Source organism: Triticum aestivum, chromosome 5A (assembly GCF_018294505.1).
Source record: "Triticum aestivum cultivar Chinese Spring chromosome 5A, IWGSC CS RefSeq v2.1, whole genome shotgun sequence".
NCBI classification, from domain to species: Eukaryota; Viridiplantae; Streptophyta; class Magnoliopsida; order Poales; family Poaceae; genus Triticum; species Triticum aestivum.
In genome coordinates this window covers 437444415-437463966 of record NC_057806.1, presented here as the reverse complement: position 1 = coordinate 437463966, position 19552 = coordinate 437444415, and positions in this window count along the sequence as shown.

Here is a 19552-nt window from a genome sequence, read left to right as displayed (position 1 = left end):
GGCCATGGGTTCCCTAAATACGATGATACAACAATGGGGGAAGAAGCTGAGCTGGTAATGAGGGAAGAAGCTGAGCCGGCAATGCGGGAAGAAGCTGAAGAAGAGGCATCAGATGAGCCCGTTGATGATCTAGGTCGGGCCATTGCCGATGCAAAGAGAAACTGCGCAAGTGATTTGGAGAAGAAGAAGTTGCAGCGCATGTTAGAGGATCACAAAAAATTGTTGTACCCGAATTGCGTAGGTGACAAGAAAAAGCTGGGCACCACACTGGAATTGCTGCAATGGAAGGCAGAGAATGGTGTATCTGACAAGGGATTTGGAAAGTTGCTGGTAATGATAAAGGATATGCTTCCAAAGGACAACGAATTGCCCGAGAGTACGTACGAAGCAAAGAAGGTTGTCTGCCCTCTAGGGTTAGAGGTGCAGAAGATACATGCATGCCCTAATGATTGCATCCTCTACCGCGGTGAGTACGAGGATTTGAACGCTTGCCCGGTATGTGGTGCATTGCGCTATAAGATCTGCCGCGATGACCCTGGTGATGTCAAGGGCCGGCGCCCCAGGAAGAAGATTCCTGTCAAGGTGATGTGGTATGCTCCTATAATTCCACGGTTGAAATGTTTGTTCCAAAACAAAGAGCATGCCAAGGCGATGCGATGGCACAGAGAAGACCGTAAGAAAGACGGAAAGTTGAGAGTACCCGCTGACGGGTCGCAGTGGAGAAAAATCGAAAGAAAGTACGGGAAGGAGTTTGCAGATGACGCAAGGAGCGTATGGTTTGGTCTAAGCGCAGATGGCATTAATCCTTTTGGGGAGCAGAGCAGCAACCATAGCACCTGGCCTGTGACTCTATGTTTGTATAACCTTCCTCCTTGGTTGTGCATGAAGCGGAAGTTCATTATGATGCCAGTGCTCATCCAAGGCCCTAAGCAACCCAGCAATGACATTGATGTGTACCTAAGGCCATTAGTTGAAGAACTCTTACAACTGTGGAATGGAACAGGTGTACGTGCGTGGGATGAGCACATGGGGGAAGAATTTGACCTAAAGGTGTTGCTGTTCGTGACCATCAATGATTGGCCTGCTCTCAGTAACCTTTCAGGACAGACAAACAAGGGATACCGCGCATGCACACACTGTTTGGACGGTACTGACAGTATATATTTGGCTAATAAGAATGTGTACCTGGGACATCATCGATTTCTTCCGAGCAGGCATCCCGTAAGAAAGAAAGGCAAGCATTTCAAAGGTGAGGCGGATCACCGGACGAAGCCTCGCCACCGTACTGGTGCTGATGTACATGATATGGTCAAGGATTTGAAGGTGGTCTTTGGAAAGGGTCCTGGTGGACAACCTGTTCCGAATGACGCTGACGGACGCGCACCCATGTGGAAGAAGAAATCTATATTTTGGGACCTGCCCTATTGGAAAGACCTCGAGGTCCGCTCCGCAACCGACGTGATGCACGTGACGAAGAATCTTTGTGTGACCCTGCTTGGCTTCTTGGGCGTGTATGGAAAGACAAAAGATACACCTGAGGCACGGGAGGAACAGAAACGTATGCACGGAAAAGACGGCATACATCAGGGTCATGCAAGCTACGCTCTTACCAAAGAAGAGAAGGAAATCTTCTTTGAATGCCTGCTCAGTATTAAGGTACCGTCTGGCTTCTCGTCGAATATAAAGGGAATAATAAACATGGCAGAGAAAAAGTTCCAGAACCTAAAGTCTCATGACTGCCACGTGATTATGACGCAACTGCTTCCGGTTGCATTGAGGGGGCTTCTACCGGAAAACGTTCGATTAGCCATTGTGAAGCTATGTGCATTTCTCAATGCAATCTCTCAGAAGGTAATCGATCCAGAAATCATACCAAGGTTACAGAATGATTTGGTGCAATGTCTTGTCAGTTTTGAGTTGGTGTCCCCACCATCCTTCTTCAACATCATGACGCACGTCCTAGTTCACCTATGCGAAGAGATTAACGTTTTGGGTCCTGTATTTCTACACAATATGTTCCCCTTTGAGAGGTTCATGGGAGTCTTAAAGAAATATGTTCATAACCGTGCTAGGCCAGAAGGAAGCATCTCCAAGGGCCATCAAAATGAGGAGGTCATTGAGTTTTGTATTGACTTTATTCCTGACCTTAAGCCGATTGGTGTTCCTGAATCGTGGCATAAGGGCAGACTGGATGGAAAAGGCACGCTAGGAGGGGAACAAATAATATGTATGGACGGACATTCTCTCACTGAAGCACACTACACAGTTCTACAGAATTCCGCCTTGGTGGATCCGTATATGGATGAACATAAGAATTTGCTACGCTCCAAACACCCGGAGCGGTCTGATGACTGGATTACACGTGAACAAACCAGGAGTTTCGCCAGCTGGTTGCAAGCACGTACCATGCATGACACCTCTATTGAAGATGACCTGTACTTGCTGTCCCAGTTACCATCTTCGAATATAATGACTTTCAAAGGGTACGAGATAAATCGTAATACATTTTACACGATCGCCCAAGATAAGAAGAGCACCAACCAAAACAGTGGTGTCCGCTTTGATGCAGAAACCAAGACGGGAAAGGAAACATATTATGGTTATATACAGGACATATGGGAACTTGACTATCGACGTGGTTTGAAGGTCCCTTTGTTTCGGTGCAAATGGGTCAATATGACACGAGGCGGGGTAACGGAAGACCCGCAGTACGGAATGACAACAGTGGATCTCAACAATCTTGCGTATGCAGACGAACCATTCGTCCTAGCCAATGATGTGGCACAGGTTTTCTATGTGAAGGACATGTCTACCAAGCCAAGAAAAAGAAAAGATAAGGAAGTGAATGCATCGTACGATGAGTCAAAGCGGCCATAGTTCTTTCTGGGAAGAGAAACATCGTGGGAGTGGATGACAAGACAGACAAGTCAAAAGATTATGAAAAGTTTGATGAAATTGCTCCATTCACAGTGAATATTGACCCGAGCATCCCGTTAAATGATGAAGATTTTTCATGGCTACGACGCAAAGGGACACACGCGAAGAAAAAGTTTCACACGCAAAGATCTGGGATGTGATCGGCTTAACTATCATCACTTTCTTCTGTGTTTCACACCCAGGAGGGAATCTCTGTAATAGTTAGGGTAGCTAGTTATGTGTTTTGGCATTTGAAACGCGAAGAAATTTTATGTGCAAGCAAATTCTTTCATGCATTTATTGATTTTTTCAGCTAAATGACCCTGAAATTGAAAAGCATTTCAAATGAACTCAGAAAAGGATGAAAGTTGACATGGTATCATAATTTCACCCACATAGCATGTGCAAAAAAGTAGAGAGGGTTACCGCAAAAACTGGATGCACTTCGTGTACAAAATGGACAATCTGTTTCGAAGTATCAGGGTTTCGGACGAAAACTCATCCGTTACAAAGGCATTTCATTTTTAAACAACTTAAGCATTACCAAATTGAATATAATGATAAAACACACTAATATTAAACATAAGAAAAAAGTATCACTGGAAAATGTATTTTTAAAGTTAAGTTATTCACAAACTAGTGATTCACACAAATTTCAAATAATTCAAAATTTAAACTATTCAAATTTAAAAACTACTGGCACTAACTGAAAGTTTCTAAAAACTATCAAAAATATTCACAAAGAAACTCTAAATACAGCAAAAACAACTAAAAATAAATAAAACAAAATAAATAAAGCAGAAAAGAAAAAACTAAATGAAAAAAGCCCACCTATCGGGCAACACGGCCTGCATACGACTAGAAACCCAACCTGTTGTTGGGCCAGGATGCAGGCCCGCAAGCCCAATAGGCCCCACGGGGCAGAGTAGCAGAGGTAGGCCCAGAAGGCCTGCTTTAGAGAGGAGCTCGAGACAGCAGCGGCGGCGGGGCTTATAAGCAGGTGTGAGCGCCCTTCGGCTAGCGAGGTGGGACTAAACTTCTGCGCCCCTCACCTGGCAGCGCACCCCCTTTAGTACCGGGTCGTGGAACCAACCGGTACTAAAGGGGGGGCCTTTAGTACCGGTTGGAGCCAGGAACCGGTACTAAAGGGCGGTGCTTCCCCCCGCTTGGCCTGGCCAAAACAGGCCTTTAGTACCAGTTGGTGGCTCCAACCGGTACTAAAGGTGTCCCCTATATAAGAAACACTTCGAAAATTTTCAGTTTCTCATCTCCCACTTCTCTCTGCCGCCGCCCCGTCCCGCGCCGTCGCCGCCCCCGTCGCGCCGTCCCCGTCGACTCCGCGACGCCCCCGTCCTCGTCGCGTTGTCCCCGTCGACTCCGCGGCACCCCCGTCGCCGTCCTGGTCGCCGATCCCCTCGCTTCGCCGTCGCCGTCGCCTTTGGATCGACCTTGCCTCGCCGTCGCCTCGACCTTGCCCGCGCACGCTGTGAGCCCCTCCCCCGGCCCCTCTCCTCCCTCCAATCGATCGTAGCTCACACCGGCGCCGGTGCCGGCGCCGACCGTAGCGCACACACACGCGCGCGCGCACACACACACTACATGCACACACACACACACACACACACACACACACACACTCTAAACACACTAGACGCGCACACACACACAATTTTTCTGTTTTTAGCTTTTAGTTTTTTCTGTTTTTCTGTTTTTCATACAAAGTTTTAGATGAATTAATTAATTAGATTAGATTAATGTCAAATAGTATGTAGAAATGTTAGTTATAATATATATAATGTCAAATGTTATAGAAATGTTAGTTATATAGAAATGTTAGAAATTTGGAAATGTTAGTTTTAGCTAGCTAGATGAATTAGATTAATTTCAAATTGTTAGACGATGATCGATGTTTTTTTAGTTTCTTATATTTTTAGTTATAAAATTTAGAATTTGCATATATGAAATCATCACAATCCATCATTTAAAAAATGTTACTTTACTTTTGCGGCATATAGTATTTTGTTGTCGACGATGCCCGGCCCGCATCCTCGCCGTCGACACGTCCGCGACGACGTCCTGCTTCAGAGGACCCATGTCCGGGACTGGGCTCCGTCGGGCTGGCACTGGGAGGTGCTACCTTCAGGGGCGCGACGCTTGATGAGGAACCCGGCCCCGGGTCCCGTCGTCGACCCTCATCTCCTTTGGTGGCATTCGCGTGGGCCACTTTCGGTGCGGAGGGAGCCGGCCCCGCCGGAGGTGGTACGTCGCCGTGTCAGGGAGGAGGACGAGCACGTCCATCGCTACATGGCTGCTATGGACGTCAGGTTCTCCAATACCTGGCAGGTTCTTTGGGGAGATCACCCGAGCTATGATCTAGTGATGGTTCCTTCTCTTTGGGTGTCCACCGCCCGCACCTCAGGAACCGCGAGTGGCCTAGATTACTCTGTAGTATTCGATCTTTATTAGCTTGCTAGCTAGCTAGTGATGTATTCAATATTATATCTATTATTCGAGACGATGTATTCGAGATTATATCTATTATTCGAGATTATACTAACTTGTTTTATATTTCTTTTGGCATAGTTAAATAAAAGCTATGGCGGATAATACCGACAGAGAGAGAGAACAGACAATGTTCGATATCATACGCGGGCCAGATGATGATCAGAATGAAGAAGATTTTGACGGCTCCGAATTTCTAAACAACACCGGAGAGGGTGATATGATATTCGATCGCGACGACCGAGAAGATGAAGTCATGAACTACGACGAAGAACATGTTGATCCTGAAACAACAAACACCGGCGAGGTATATATATTTATATAAGCAGGAATCTGGTGATCATCGCATGTTTTAAATGAGTTGAAGATATATTAACGAATCGATCTTTCTTCTTTCAGCCATTCGGATCGAGCAAATCTTCAGGCAAAAGGACGAAACGAGGCCCGAACAAAAAGTTGAAGGAGGGCGTAAAGTACAATATCGAGGCATTCAAACCTAATGGCGAACCATTAGCGCCTAAGAAGATTGCGGACAAGTTCGTTCGTCAGTGCGGAGTTCTTGTGAAGGACCAACTCCCGATCTCCCTTCAAGAATGGAGAAAGCCAGCAAATCCACGTCCAGATGTTACTTTTGTCGACGAGAATCAAAAAAATCTGCTTTGGGATACTCTCATGGAACATTTCACCCTACCAGATAATTTCACACAAGCAGATGTGCGGAAAGTCAAGGACGCTGCTTTTAGGAAGATGGCGGTTGCATTCTAGAACCACAAGAGAATGACGTGGGAGAAGTACGTCAAGGGAGGAAGGAAGACTCCAGTATTCGAGGGGATACTAGAGAATCAAAGTGCTCATTGGGACGATTTCGTGAAATTCAAGGATTCAGAATTAGCTAAGGAACGGTCGAGAATAAACAAGAAGAATGCCGAAAAAAGGATAAGTTCCATAAGCTGGGGCCAGGTGGCTACGCGGTGGCAATGCCTAAGTGGGATAAGTCTGAGAAAGAGTTGGAGGATGCAGGTGTCACTCCGGTTACTAAGAGCTGGCCCCCCAGGTGCAGGACTTGGTTCTATGCGCATGGGGGGGAGTTGGACCCGAAGACAGGCAATGTTTCGACGAAGGCATGTCTGAACGGAGCCGGCGATGCGCTACTTGTTGCAATAGAAGAGGCTCGATCGGGGGTGTTCCAACCCAACAGAGAGAACGACGACCTTACGCGTGCCTTGGGAAATCCTGAACACCCGGGAAGAACACGAGGCAAGGGCGCTCTTCCGTGGTATGAGGGGTTTTCGGACTGGAACGCCGACTACAGAACCCGTGCGAGAAAGAAGATTGCGGAGGAGAAGAAGAGGAAGATGGAGGAGGAGCAGAGGAAGTGGGACTATGAACGCCTTCAAGGCCTAGAAGCAAGTCAAGCGGAATTGGCAGCTAAATTCCAGCGGCAGCAGGAGTAGATCGACTCACTTAGCCAGCAAAGGGGGTCTCAGCATCTGCAGCAGCTAGCGGATGATCCAGCATTGGATACCACCGCCCCATCCATGCCGAGAAGCAGCGTGGGTTCCACCCCGGGCGACGCAGTAGTGCTGGATAGATACCCCGTGGATGACATCACGGAGAACACTAACTGCGAGCTACACTTCAAAATGAAGAACATATCCATGAAGGTGGCGGACGCCATTGCTTTTTCAAATTCCCCCGAGGCAACCTTCCATTGCAACCCGATTCCAGCGGGCTATGCTCGTGTCTTGGTTGATGAGGTGGTGGACCCATATTCGGAGCTACAGCTTGACATTCCTGGAGGTGACGACGAGCACACATTGGGAGAGGCCATACATCGTGTCATCCTATGGAGAAAGGATTGCATCATCTTTCGGAGGCCACCGACACCACGTCACCCGACTCCTCGTCGAAGTCCGCCACCGAGTCAGCAGACTCCCGCTCCTCCAAGTCCACCAACGCGTGAGGCCACTCCTCCTCCTCCAAGTCCGGAAAAGTGTCAGGCCACTCCTCCTCCAAGTCCGACACAGCGTCAGACGTCCACTCCTCCTCCAAGTCCGGCACAACCTCAGGCCACTGCAAGTCCGGCACAGCTTCAGGCCACTCCTCCTCGTCCAACTCAGCCCCGTCAGCCGTCTCCGCCGCCTCAGCAGTCGCAGAAGAGACACCCCGCAGCTATGGTGCGTAGCGGTACGAGTCGAGGTCATAGTACAGGAAGTACAGGCGGAGGCAAGCGATATAAATATGGTCCAAACCTCACTACTCCTCTTCCTGTGAGGGCTTACGACAGGACTGAGGAGCAAACCAATGCCATAGTGCAGGCAGAAGTCGACGCCCATTTTGGACCGAAACCGCCACCGCCGCCAAGGGAGAAAGTGCCTATGGAAGTAGTTGACCACTTCATTCGTATGGCTAAACCACCAGCTCCTAAGCCTGTTGACTCAGACTATGAGCGCCACATCAGGAAGTTACATCGACGACGTCTACAGAAGGAGGCGAGCTCGAGCTCGAGCAAACAACAAGCAGCTGTCAAAAAATGCGGGAAAACCGTTGCCCAACTGGGAAAACAGGCGGCGCAATCGACCCCCCCCCCCCGCTTGTTGTGCCGCCAACAACACGTGACAGTACGCGCGCCCAATATTATTGTGGCCAAATAGTTTACGTTCCTGAGGTGGGCGATGTGGTAATAACCCAGGAGCATATAATGCAGGCTGAAGAACTCAAGATCACTGTTGGACAACTCCTCGAGATCGAGGACATGCCTGGGATTATGTCTGGGGCCAACCTTTGGTCGAGCCAGAAGATGTCAACAAGCTCCCAACGAGAATGTATGAATTGCACCAATGGTACATGGACATTACCAAGAGATCCAATTGAGAGTCCCTCATGGTGAATGTCAAGAAGGATGATTACTACCATGAGAAAGCTGTGGCCGTTGAGTATCCTGAACTGTTGCAGTTATACAATCAAGACGCACTCGACAAATCTATCGTCAGTTGCGATTGTTTGTAAGTGATTTCTTTCTGTAATTTAAGTCTCAAGCTAGCTGTAGTGATCCTTTTGATCAATCATTACCTGTAATTATCCTCACTATATTCTTTTCTGTGGTATTATGCAGGATGAAGATGTATGAAATGAGAAAAGGTGGACGCTATGGCATTGGGTTCATTAACCCAAACACCGTTAATGAATACACATGGAAAATGAACAAGCATCAAGAAAAAGAGGTAGAGGACAGCATGCTAGAGTTCTTGAAGCGCCTCAAATACAATGAAGATATACTACTTCCTTACAACTTCCAGTGAGTCACACTTTCTTGTACTACAAATTCTCTGTTTTTTCCTACTAGCTAGCTACATGTTTTTGCTTACATATGCCCGCTTAATTAAGACATGCAAACGTGTGTGCATGCAGATTTCACTGGATCTTGTGTATCATTAAAGTTGACGCCGAAACAGTTGAAATACTGGACTCGCTACTCAAAGCAAATAGTGACTATAACATCTTGTTTTGGATAGTCAACAGGTAATTTCAATCATTATTAACTATATATCTCGGCCTATTTAGTTCATCATTAATTTCATGATATGAACTATTTAATAACCCCTTTATTCATTTTCTTTGTCGGCGGGCAGGGCTTGGGCAAGGTTCATCAGCGTCACGGAAGGCGAATCGAAACCAAAGCTGAAATGGTTTCGATCCAAGGTAAGTAATTAAGTAGTACTAGCTAGCTAGCTAGCTGCCATCTCTTTAATTATCATGCTTGATTAATTATTATCTGATCAAATTAAATTCCATTCTCGTAATAAAGGCCCTGAAGCAGGCGCAGGGGACTGATCTGTGTGCATTCTGCGTTTGCGAGAACATTCGCATGATGGCGTCCGAAAGGAGCAGATCTCAAAGACAGGAATGGGTACGCTTGTCAGAACACTATTCACAATTTTTACACCATTATCGATATCTAGTCACACAACTAATACACATGTATATTGATCTCCTTCTTAACAGTTCAAAGAGGTGCGGGACAAGCTCCTACCAACGGAGCGCGTAGAAGCACTTCAAGAGGAAATAGCGGGATTTTTGCTCGACCAGGTCATAAATCCGAAGGGAGAATACTATTACCCGCTACCGCCCCCATGAACCACTTCCGATTGTCATCGTGCTCCGAAGGCACCAATTAGGCTAATGCCACTGGCTCCGAAGGCAACATGCATATGTAGGAGAAATTGTATATAGCTATACATGTGTGTATGTGTAAATTAATATGGTGGTTTGTGAGACATTGATGATATATATATATATATATATGATTGGTTCTACTAGAAATTCTATATATATGTATATATATATATATATATATGCATAACGTGTACAATGTGTAGTACCGTAAAATAACAGCAACGAAAAAGAATTAAAATGGAAAACACAAAATTAAATGAAATAGAAATCATAAAACCAAAAACCCCACAACCATTTAGTACCGGTTGGTGTTACCAACTGGTACTAAAGGGCTCCCGGCCCCCGGAGCTGGCTCGTGCCACGTGGATCCCCTTTAGCATCGGTTCATGCTGAACCGGTACTAAAGGGGGGGCCCTTTAGTGCCGAAACTTTAGTGCCGGTTCCATAACCGGCACTAAAGGCCCTTACGAACCGGTGCTAATGGTCCATTTTCTACTAGTGCTTTCCTCAAAAAAATCACGAGGAAACAATATTTTTTGACATCCTATCTACAAGATTTCATAAATAATGCAGTAATCGCTAATATAATTCCAACAGACTCTTAGCATCGCTACGAGTGAGAACGTCTCATCGTAGTCAACTCCTTGAACTTGTCGGAAAACATCTTAACGACAAGTCGAGCTTTCTTAATGGTGATACTTCCCATCATTGTCCGTCTTCCTTTTAAAAATCCATCTGTACTCAACAGCCTTACGGCCATCGAGTAGTTCTTCCAAAGTCTACACTTTGTTTTCATATATGGATCCTCTCTTGGATTATATGGCCTCGAGCCATTTATCGGAATCCGGGCCCACCATCGCTTCTCCATAGCTCGTAGGTTCATTGTTGTCTAGCAACATGACTTCCAAGACAGGATTACGTACCACTCTGAAGTAGTACGCATCCTTGTCATCCCACGAGGTTTGGGAGTGACTTGATCCGAAGTCTCATGATCAATATCATAAGCTTCCACTTCAATTGGTGTAGGTGCCACAGGAACAACTCTTTGTGCCCTGCTATACACTAGTTGAAGTGACGGTTCAATAACCTCATCAAGTCTCCGCCATCCTCCCACTCAATTCTTTCGAGAGAAACTTTTCCTCGAGAAAGGACCCGATTCTAGAAACAATCCCTTATTGCTTTCGGATCTGAGACAGGAGGTATACCCAACTGTTTTGGGTGTCCTATGAAGATGCATTTATCCGCTTTGGGTTCGATCTTATCAGCCTGAAACTTTTTCACATAAGCGTCGCAGCCCCAAACTTCTAAGAAATGACAGCTTAGGTTTCTCTAAACCATAGTTCATATGGTGTCATCTCATCGGAATTACGTGGTGCCCTATTGTGAATGTGGTTTTCTTTAATGCCTAACCCATAAACTATCATGGTAATTCGATAAGAGACATCATGGTATGCATCATATCCAATAGGGTGCAGTTATGATGTTCGGACACACCATCACACTATGGTGTTCCAGGCTGTATTAGTTGTGAAACAATTTCCACAATGTCTTAATTCTATACGAAACTCGTAATTCAGATATTCATCTCTATGATCATATCATAGATATTTTATCCTCTTGTCACGACGATCTTTCAACTTCACCCTGAAATTACTTGAACCTTTCAATAATTCAGACTCGTGATTCATCAAGTAAATATACTCAATATCTACTCAAATCATCTGTGAAGTAATAACATAACGATATCCACTACATACCTCAGCACTCATTGGATTGCACACATCAAAATGTATTACTTCCAACAAGTTGCTTTCTAGTTCCATTTTACTGAAAACGAGGATTTCATTCATCTTGCCCATGTGGTATGATTTGCATGTCTCAAGTGATTCAAAATCAAGTGAGTCCAAACGGTCCATTTGCATGGAGTTTCTTCATGCATATACACCAATAGACATGGTTCGCATGTCTCAAACCTTTCAAAACAAGTGAGCCCAAAGATCCATCAACATGGAGCTTCTTCATGCGTTTTATACCGATATGACTTACGTGGCAGTGCCACAAGTAGGTGGTACTATCATTACTATCTTTTGGCATGAACATGTGTATCACCACGATCGAGATTCAATAAACCATTCATTTCAGGTGTAAGACCATTGAAGGTATTATTCAAATAAACAGAGTAACCATTATTCTCTTTAAATGAATAACCGTATTGCGATAGACATAATCCAATCATGTCTATGCTCAACGCAAACACCAAATAACAATTTAGGTTTTAATACCAATCTCGATGGTAGAGGGAGCGTGCGATGCTTGATCATATCAACCTTGGAAACACTTCCAACACATATCGTCAGCTCACCTTTAGCTAGTCTCCGTTTATTTCGTAGCTTTTATTTCGAGTTACTAACACTTAGCAACTGAACCGGTATCTAATACCCTGGTGCTACTAGGAGTACTAGTAAAGTACACATTAACATAATACATCCAATATACTTCTATCGACCTTGCCAGCCTTCTTATCTACCAAGTATGTAGGGTAATTCTGCTCCAGTGGCTGTTCCCTTTATTACAGAAGCACTTAGTCTCGGGTTTGGGTTCAGCCTTGGGTTTCTTCACTAGAGTGGCAGCTGATTTGCCGTTTCATGAAGCATCCCTTTTTGCCCTTGCCCTTCTTGAAACTAGTGGTTTCACCAACCATCAACAGTTGATGCTCCTTCTTGATCTCTACTTTTGTGGTGTCAAACATCGCGAATATCTCAAGGATCATCATATATGTCCCTGGTATATTATAGTTCATCACGAAGCTCAAGCAGCTTGGTGGTAATGACTTCGGAGAACCATCACTATTTCATCTGGAAGATCAAATCCCACTCAATTCAAGCGATTGTTGTACTCGGACAATCTGAGCACAAGTTCAACAATTGAGCTTTTCTCCCTTAGTTTGCAGGCTAAGAAAATCGTCGGAGGTCTTATCCCTCTTGACGTGGGCACGAGCATGAAATCCCAATTTCAGCCCTCGAAACATCTCATATGTTTCGCAACGTTTTAAAACGTCTTCGGTGCCTCAACTCTAAACCGTTTAACTGAACTATCACGTAGTTATCAAAATGTGTATGTCAGATGTTCGCAACATCCACAGACAACGTTCGAGGTTCAGCACACTGAGCGGTGCATTAAGGACATAAGCCTTCTATGAAGCAATGAGGACAATCCTCAGTTTACGGATCTAGTCCGCATAATTGCTACTATCAACTTTCAACTAAATTTTCTCTAGGAACATATCTAAACAGTAGAACTGAAGCACGAGCTACGACATAATTTGCGAAGACCTTTTGACTATGTTCAGGATAATTAAGTTCATCTTATGAACTCCCACTCAGATAGACATCCCTCTAGTCATCTAAGTGATTACATGATCCGAGTCAACTAGGCCGTGTCCGATCATCACGTGAGACGGACTAGTCAACATCGGTGAACATCTTCATGTTGATCGTATCTTCTATACGACCCATGCTCGACCTTTCGGTCTTTTGTGTTCCGAGGCCATGTCTGTACATGCTAGGCTCGTCAAGTCAACCTAAGTGTTTGCATGTGTAAATCTGTCTTACACCCGTTGTATGTGAACGTTGGAATCTATCACACCCGATCATCACGTGGTGCTTAGAAACGAACGAACTGTCGCAACGGTGCACAGTTAGGGGGAACACTTTCTTGAAATTTTATGAGGGATCATCTTATTTACTACCGTCGTTCTAAGCAAATAAGATGTATAAACATGATAAACATCACATGCAATCAAATAGTGACATGATATGGCCAATATCATATTGCTCCTTTTGATCTCCATCTTCGGGGCTCCATGATCATCATCGTCACCGGCATGACACCATGATCTCCATCATTGTGTCTCCATCAAGTTGTCTCGCCAACTTATTACTTCTACTACTATGGCTACCGGTTAGTAATAAAGTAAAGTAATTACATGGCGTTGTTCAATGACACACATGTCATACAATAAATAAAGAAAACTCCTATGGCTCCTGCCGGTTGTCATACTCATCGACATGCAAGTCGTGATTCCTATTACAAGAACATGATCAATCTCATACATCACATATATCATTCATCACATCCTTTTGGCCATATCACATCACATAGCATACCCTGCAAAAACAAGTTAGACGTCCTCTAATTGTTGTTTGCATGTTTTACGTGGCTGCTATGGGTTTCTAGCAAGAACGTTTCTTACCTACGGAAAAACCACAACGTGATATGCCAATTGCTATTTAACCTTCATAAGGACCCTTTTCATCGAATCCGATCCGACTAAAGTGGGAGAGACAGACACCCGCCAGCCACCTAATGCAACTAGTGCATGTCAGTCGGTGGAACCGGTCTCACGTAAGCATACGTGTAAGGTTGGTCCTGGCCGCTTCATCCCACGATGTCGCCGAATCAAGATAAGACTAGTAACGGCAAGCATATTGAACAAAATCAACGCCCACAACTACTTTGTGTTCTACTCATGCATAGAAACTACGCATAGACCTAGCTCTGATACCACTTTTGGGGAACGTAGCATAAATTCAAAATTTTCCTATGTGTCACCAAGATCTATCTATGGAGTCATCTAGCAACGAGGGAGGAGTGGATCTACATACCCTTGTAGATCGCGCGCGGAAGCGTTCAAGAGAACGGGGTTGATGGAGTCGTACTCGTCGTGATCCAAATCACCGATGATCCTAGCGCCGAACGGACGGCACCTCCGCGTTCAACACACGTACGGAGCAGCGATGTCTCCTCCTTCTTGATCCAGCAAGGGGGGAGGAGAGGTTAATGGAGATCCAACAACACGACGGCGTGGTGGTGGAAGTAGCGGGATTCCAACAGGGCTTCGCCAAGCGCTGCGGGAGGAGGGAGATGTGTCATGGGAGGGAGAGGGAGGCGCCAGGGCTTAGGTATGGTTGCCCTCCCTTCCCCCCACTATATATAGGGCCAAGGGAGAGGGGGAGGGCACAGCCTTGACCCTTCCTCCAAGGAAGGGTGCGGCCAAGGGGGGAAGGAGTCCATCCTCCCCAAGGCACCTCGGAGGTGCCTTCCCCTTTTAGGACTCTCCCCTCCTCTTGTCCCTTTGGCGCATGGGCCTCTAGGGGCTGGTGCCCTTGGACCATGTAGGCCAAGGCGCACCCCCTACAGCCCATGTGGCCCCCCGGGTCAGGTGGCCCCACCCGGTGGTCCCGGTACAATACCGGTGACCCCGAAACTTGTCCCGATGGCCGAAATAGCACTTCCTATATATAATTCTTTACCTCCGGACCATTCCGGAACTCCTCGTGACGTCCGGGATCTCATCCGGGACTCCGGACAACTTTCTGGTTACCGCATACTAATATCTCTATAACCCTAGCGTCACCGAACCTTAAGTGTGTAGACCCTACGGGTTCGGGAGACATGCAGACATGACCAAGATGACTCTCTGATCAATAACCAACAGCGGGATCTGGATACCCATGTTGGCTCCCACATGTTCCACGATGATCTCATCGGATGAACCATGATGTCAAGGACTTAATCAATCCCGTATACAATTCCCTTTGTCTAGCGGTACGATACTTGCCCGAGATTCGATCGTCGGTATCCCGATACCTTGTTCAATCTCGTTACCGGCAAGTCTCTTTACTCGTTCCGTAACACATCATCCCATGATCAACTCCTTGATCACATTGTGCACATTATGATGATGTCCCATCGAGTGGGCCCAGAGATACCTCTCCGTTTACACGGAGTGACAAATCCCAGTCTCGATTCGTGCCAACCCAACAGACACTTTCGGAGATACCCATAGTGCACCTTTATAGTCACCCAGTTATGTTGTGACGTTTGGCACACCCAAAGTATTCCTACGGTATCCGGGAGTTGCACAATCTCATGGTCTAAGGAAATGATACTTGACATTAGAAAAGCTTTAGCATACGAACTACACGATCTAGTGCTATGCTTAGGATTGGGTCTTGTCCATCACATCATTCTCCTAATGATGTGATCCCGTTATCAACGACATCCAATGTCCATGGTCAGGAAACCGTAACCATCTATTGATCAACGAGCTAGTCAACTAGAGGCTTACTAGGGACATGGTGTTGTCTATGTATCCACACATGTATCTGAGTTTCCTATCAATACAATTCTAGCATGGATAATAAACGATTATCATGAACAAGGAAATATAATAATAATCAATTTATTATTGCCTCTAGGGTATATTTCCAACATTAACTACTACTTACTCTGACTTGTGCCTTGAACTGCATGGTTTGCAGCCAATGTCTATTACTCTTTTCAATTTTATACACAATTGTCTTAGCGTATCATTGCACCTTACAAGGTTTAAAAGAGAGGAGTGACGTTCCTTTGATCTTGACCCGTAATCTAGTTCCGTGCTGGACTTGCCCACACAACATTACAATTGCCTATTTGTATGTTCTCAGTGGTTTTGTGATATGAATGATGTCATACTATTCTTACCGTATTATAAACTTCGTCTCTTTATACTTAGCCCTCAATACAATGTGAAGAAATAGACAATACAATAGCGATGGTACATGGTCATATGTTTGGAACCTAGTTTTATTATGTACTTTGCAATAAAATACAACTAATATTTTACATGGGTTCACCAGAATAAGTTCTGTATATAGACCAAAGCTATTTTGTTTGGTTTTGCTGCCTCCTTAATATCTTTTGTTCTGGTACTACTAATGTAAAACCTCAAATTTTCAGCGAGCTATGGAAAAAATGGTGGAACCGCCACCTTCTGAAGGTGGCGAGGCAACTATAACCGCAATGTCAGCTCTTGCTGCAGTGGGTCAGTACCTGTCCACTAACAGTGCCAAAAGCACGTTCCTGCGTAATACTGGGTTGGTTGTTAAGGCAATATCATCCAAACTGCCTCATGATCTAGATATGCAAGCTCAAAGCAATGTTGTATTTGCGCTCCAGACATAAGTCCATTCCCTAACAGAGACCCTTTGTGAAACAAGGAGAAACATTGCTCAATGTCGTCAAGATATGCATGGTTTTGAAACTAGACTATCAGACATTTGATATGTTGTTCAGGAGCCTAGGGGAAATGAAGGCGAGGGTTATGGTGCTCCATCGGACAATACAACATGAAAACGTAACAGTCAGGTCAAATGAACTGAGCTTCTGAACTTATGGTGGTGCATTTATCTGCTAGACTGTTAAGTTTTATGCCAACCTTCCTTTTGTTATATAGTTGTAATTTGTTTTCGTGCGATACAAAATTTATTCTTAACATGCATCCACCGGCTGAAGAAAACAGCAAGTCATTTTTGTATAGTGTAGGGTGTTCCCTATATTTGCACTGGTGGCGATCTTTGATGCCGAGTGGATGTAATCTGTGCAATCGCCTTAATAGCCTAGCGTTAGTTTCGGCCTTATTTATTTCCTAGTCTTCTTTTTCCCTGGTTTGCTAGTGGCCGCAACTACCATGGGCCATATACGGGCCGTAGGATCCATGGGTCTCCTACAGGTCATCGATAAATGGGCCTGTAATCGGTGGGCCTTGGGCCGTCGGATAAATGGGTCTACATGGGCCGTAATCGAGCGTAATTGGTATCGGCCCAGCACGGTAACAGGCCGTTAATAGGCCGTAGGACAACAAAGGCGTAATTCTATCACAGGCATAACGGGTCATTAATGGGCCAGAATATAGGATGGGCTGGAAATGGCGCAACGGGTTAACAGGTCAGAAACGGGTCGACTCTTGCCATGGGCCAAATTTGGCCCATTAGGGTAACAGGCCAGTAACAGGCCGACTCTTGCCATGGGCCGAATTTGGCCCATTAGGGGAATAGGCCAGTAACGGACCGACTCTTGCCATGGGCCGAATTTGGCCCATTAGGGGAACATGCCAGTAACGGGCCGGAAGTAATCGAGGGCCGAAAAGGAGCCCAAGAACGTATGGGCCGTCAATAGGATGAAAGCTAACACGGGCTGGAAACGGCCCATGTAAATCACGGGCCGTTAACGGGTATAAAGAAAATTACTGTTTATTATGGGCTAGAGTCACCGTGGGCCTGTAAAGGGCCAAAAGATACGAATGCCTCATATGGGCCGAAAGATGTCGTGGGTCATACATGGGACAAAAGTGAAATGGGTTGGTATTATATTCGACGGCCCACATGACGTTGTTGGGCCAATTTCCTTTAGGGCCTAACGGGCCGTAAAATGGGATATTTGCAAAGAGACCGTTAACAGGCTTTTCATGGGCCAGCCCGCTAACTTTTGACCAAGTCAAATGGGCCGGCTTTGTAAGCTAAATGGGCCATTGTTGGGCCGTGCCACGTGTCAACATATCATAGGCGCCTATCTAACCCACTGACAAGCTGACACGTGTTTCGTCGGGCCAATAATAATTTTACACGTGGAAATTTCCCATTGGTCGGGGTTGTTAACGGGTTATCGGATCCAAAACCCGAGTCGATAGCTTAGCGGCGTTCTGTTATGGTGGATGCCACGTGTCGGTCACCCTTGACGAAAGCACTTCTGTGACGCGATATTTATCGTCATGGAAGTGGAAACTTCCGTGATGATAATTTTGGTAATGTCATGGAACACTTCTACGACAACACAGGTATGACTATCTTGATTCTGTCATAAATTTGTCAAGGATGTACATGCATGACAAAAAACGCGACCTACTGTGACAAACACGTATCATCACGGAAATGTATTTTTTTGTAGTGCCCCCACTTCACCCTTGCCATTTTATTCTCCCTCTCTTTTCCGTTTGCCTTTTTCTCGCTTGCTTTTTGTTTGCTCGTGTGTTGGATTGCTTGTTTGTCGCGATGGCTCAAGATAATACCAAACTGTGTGACTTTACCAATACCAACAATAATGATTTCCTTAGCATTCCGATTGCTCCTCTTACCAATACTGAATCTTGTGAAATCAATACTGCTTTGTTGAATCTTGTTATGAAAGATCAATTCGCCGGCCTTCCTAGTGAAGATGTCTCTACTCATTTAAATAGCTTCGTTGATTTATGTGATATGCAAAAGAAGAAAGATGTCGATAATGATATTGTTAAATTGAAGCTATTTCCTTTTTCGCTTAGAGATCGTGCTAAAGCTTGGTTTTCGTCTTTGCCTAAAAATAGCATTGATTCTTGGAACAAGTGCAAAGATGCTTTTATCTCTAAGTATTTTCCTCCTGCTAAGATCATCTCTCCTAGAAACGATATTATGAATTTTAAGCAACTGGATCATGAACATGTTGCACAAGCTTGGGAGAGAATGAAATTGATGATACGTAATTGCCCTACTCATGGTTTGAGTTTGTGGATGATTATACAAAAAATTTATGCCGGATTGAATTTTGCTTCTAGAAATCTTTTAGATTCGGCCGCGGGAGGCACTTTTATGGAAATCACTTTAGGAGATGCTACTAAACTCCTAGTGCATGCGATAGAAGAAACTAATGTTTTGAGTGGAAAGATGGATGAACTTATGAAATTATTTGCTACTAAGAGTGTTTCTTCTGATCCTAATGATATGCCTTTGTCTACCTTGATTGAGAATAATAATTAATCTATGGATTTGAATTTTGTTGGTAGGAATAATTTTGGTAACAACGCGTATAGAGGGAACTTTAATCCTAGGCCTTATCCTAGTAATCCTTCTAATAATTATGGAAATTCCTACGACAACTCTTATGGAAATTTTAATAAGATACCCTCTGAATTTGAGACTAGTGTTAAAGAGTTTATGAATTCGCAAAAGAATTTTAATGCTTTGCTTGAAGATAAATTACTTAAAGTTGATGTATTGGCTAGGAACGTTGATAGAATTTCTCTTGATGTTGATTCTTTAAAGCTTAGATCTATTCCTCCTAAGCATGATATCAATGAGTCTCTCAAAGCCATGAGAATTTC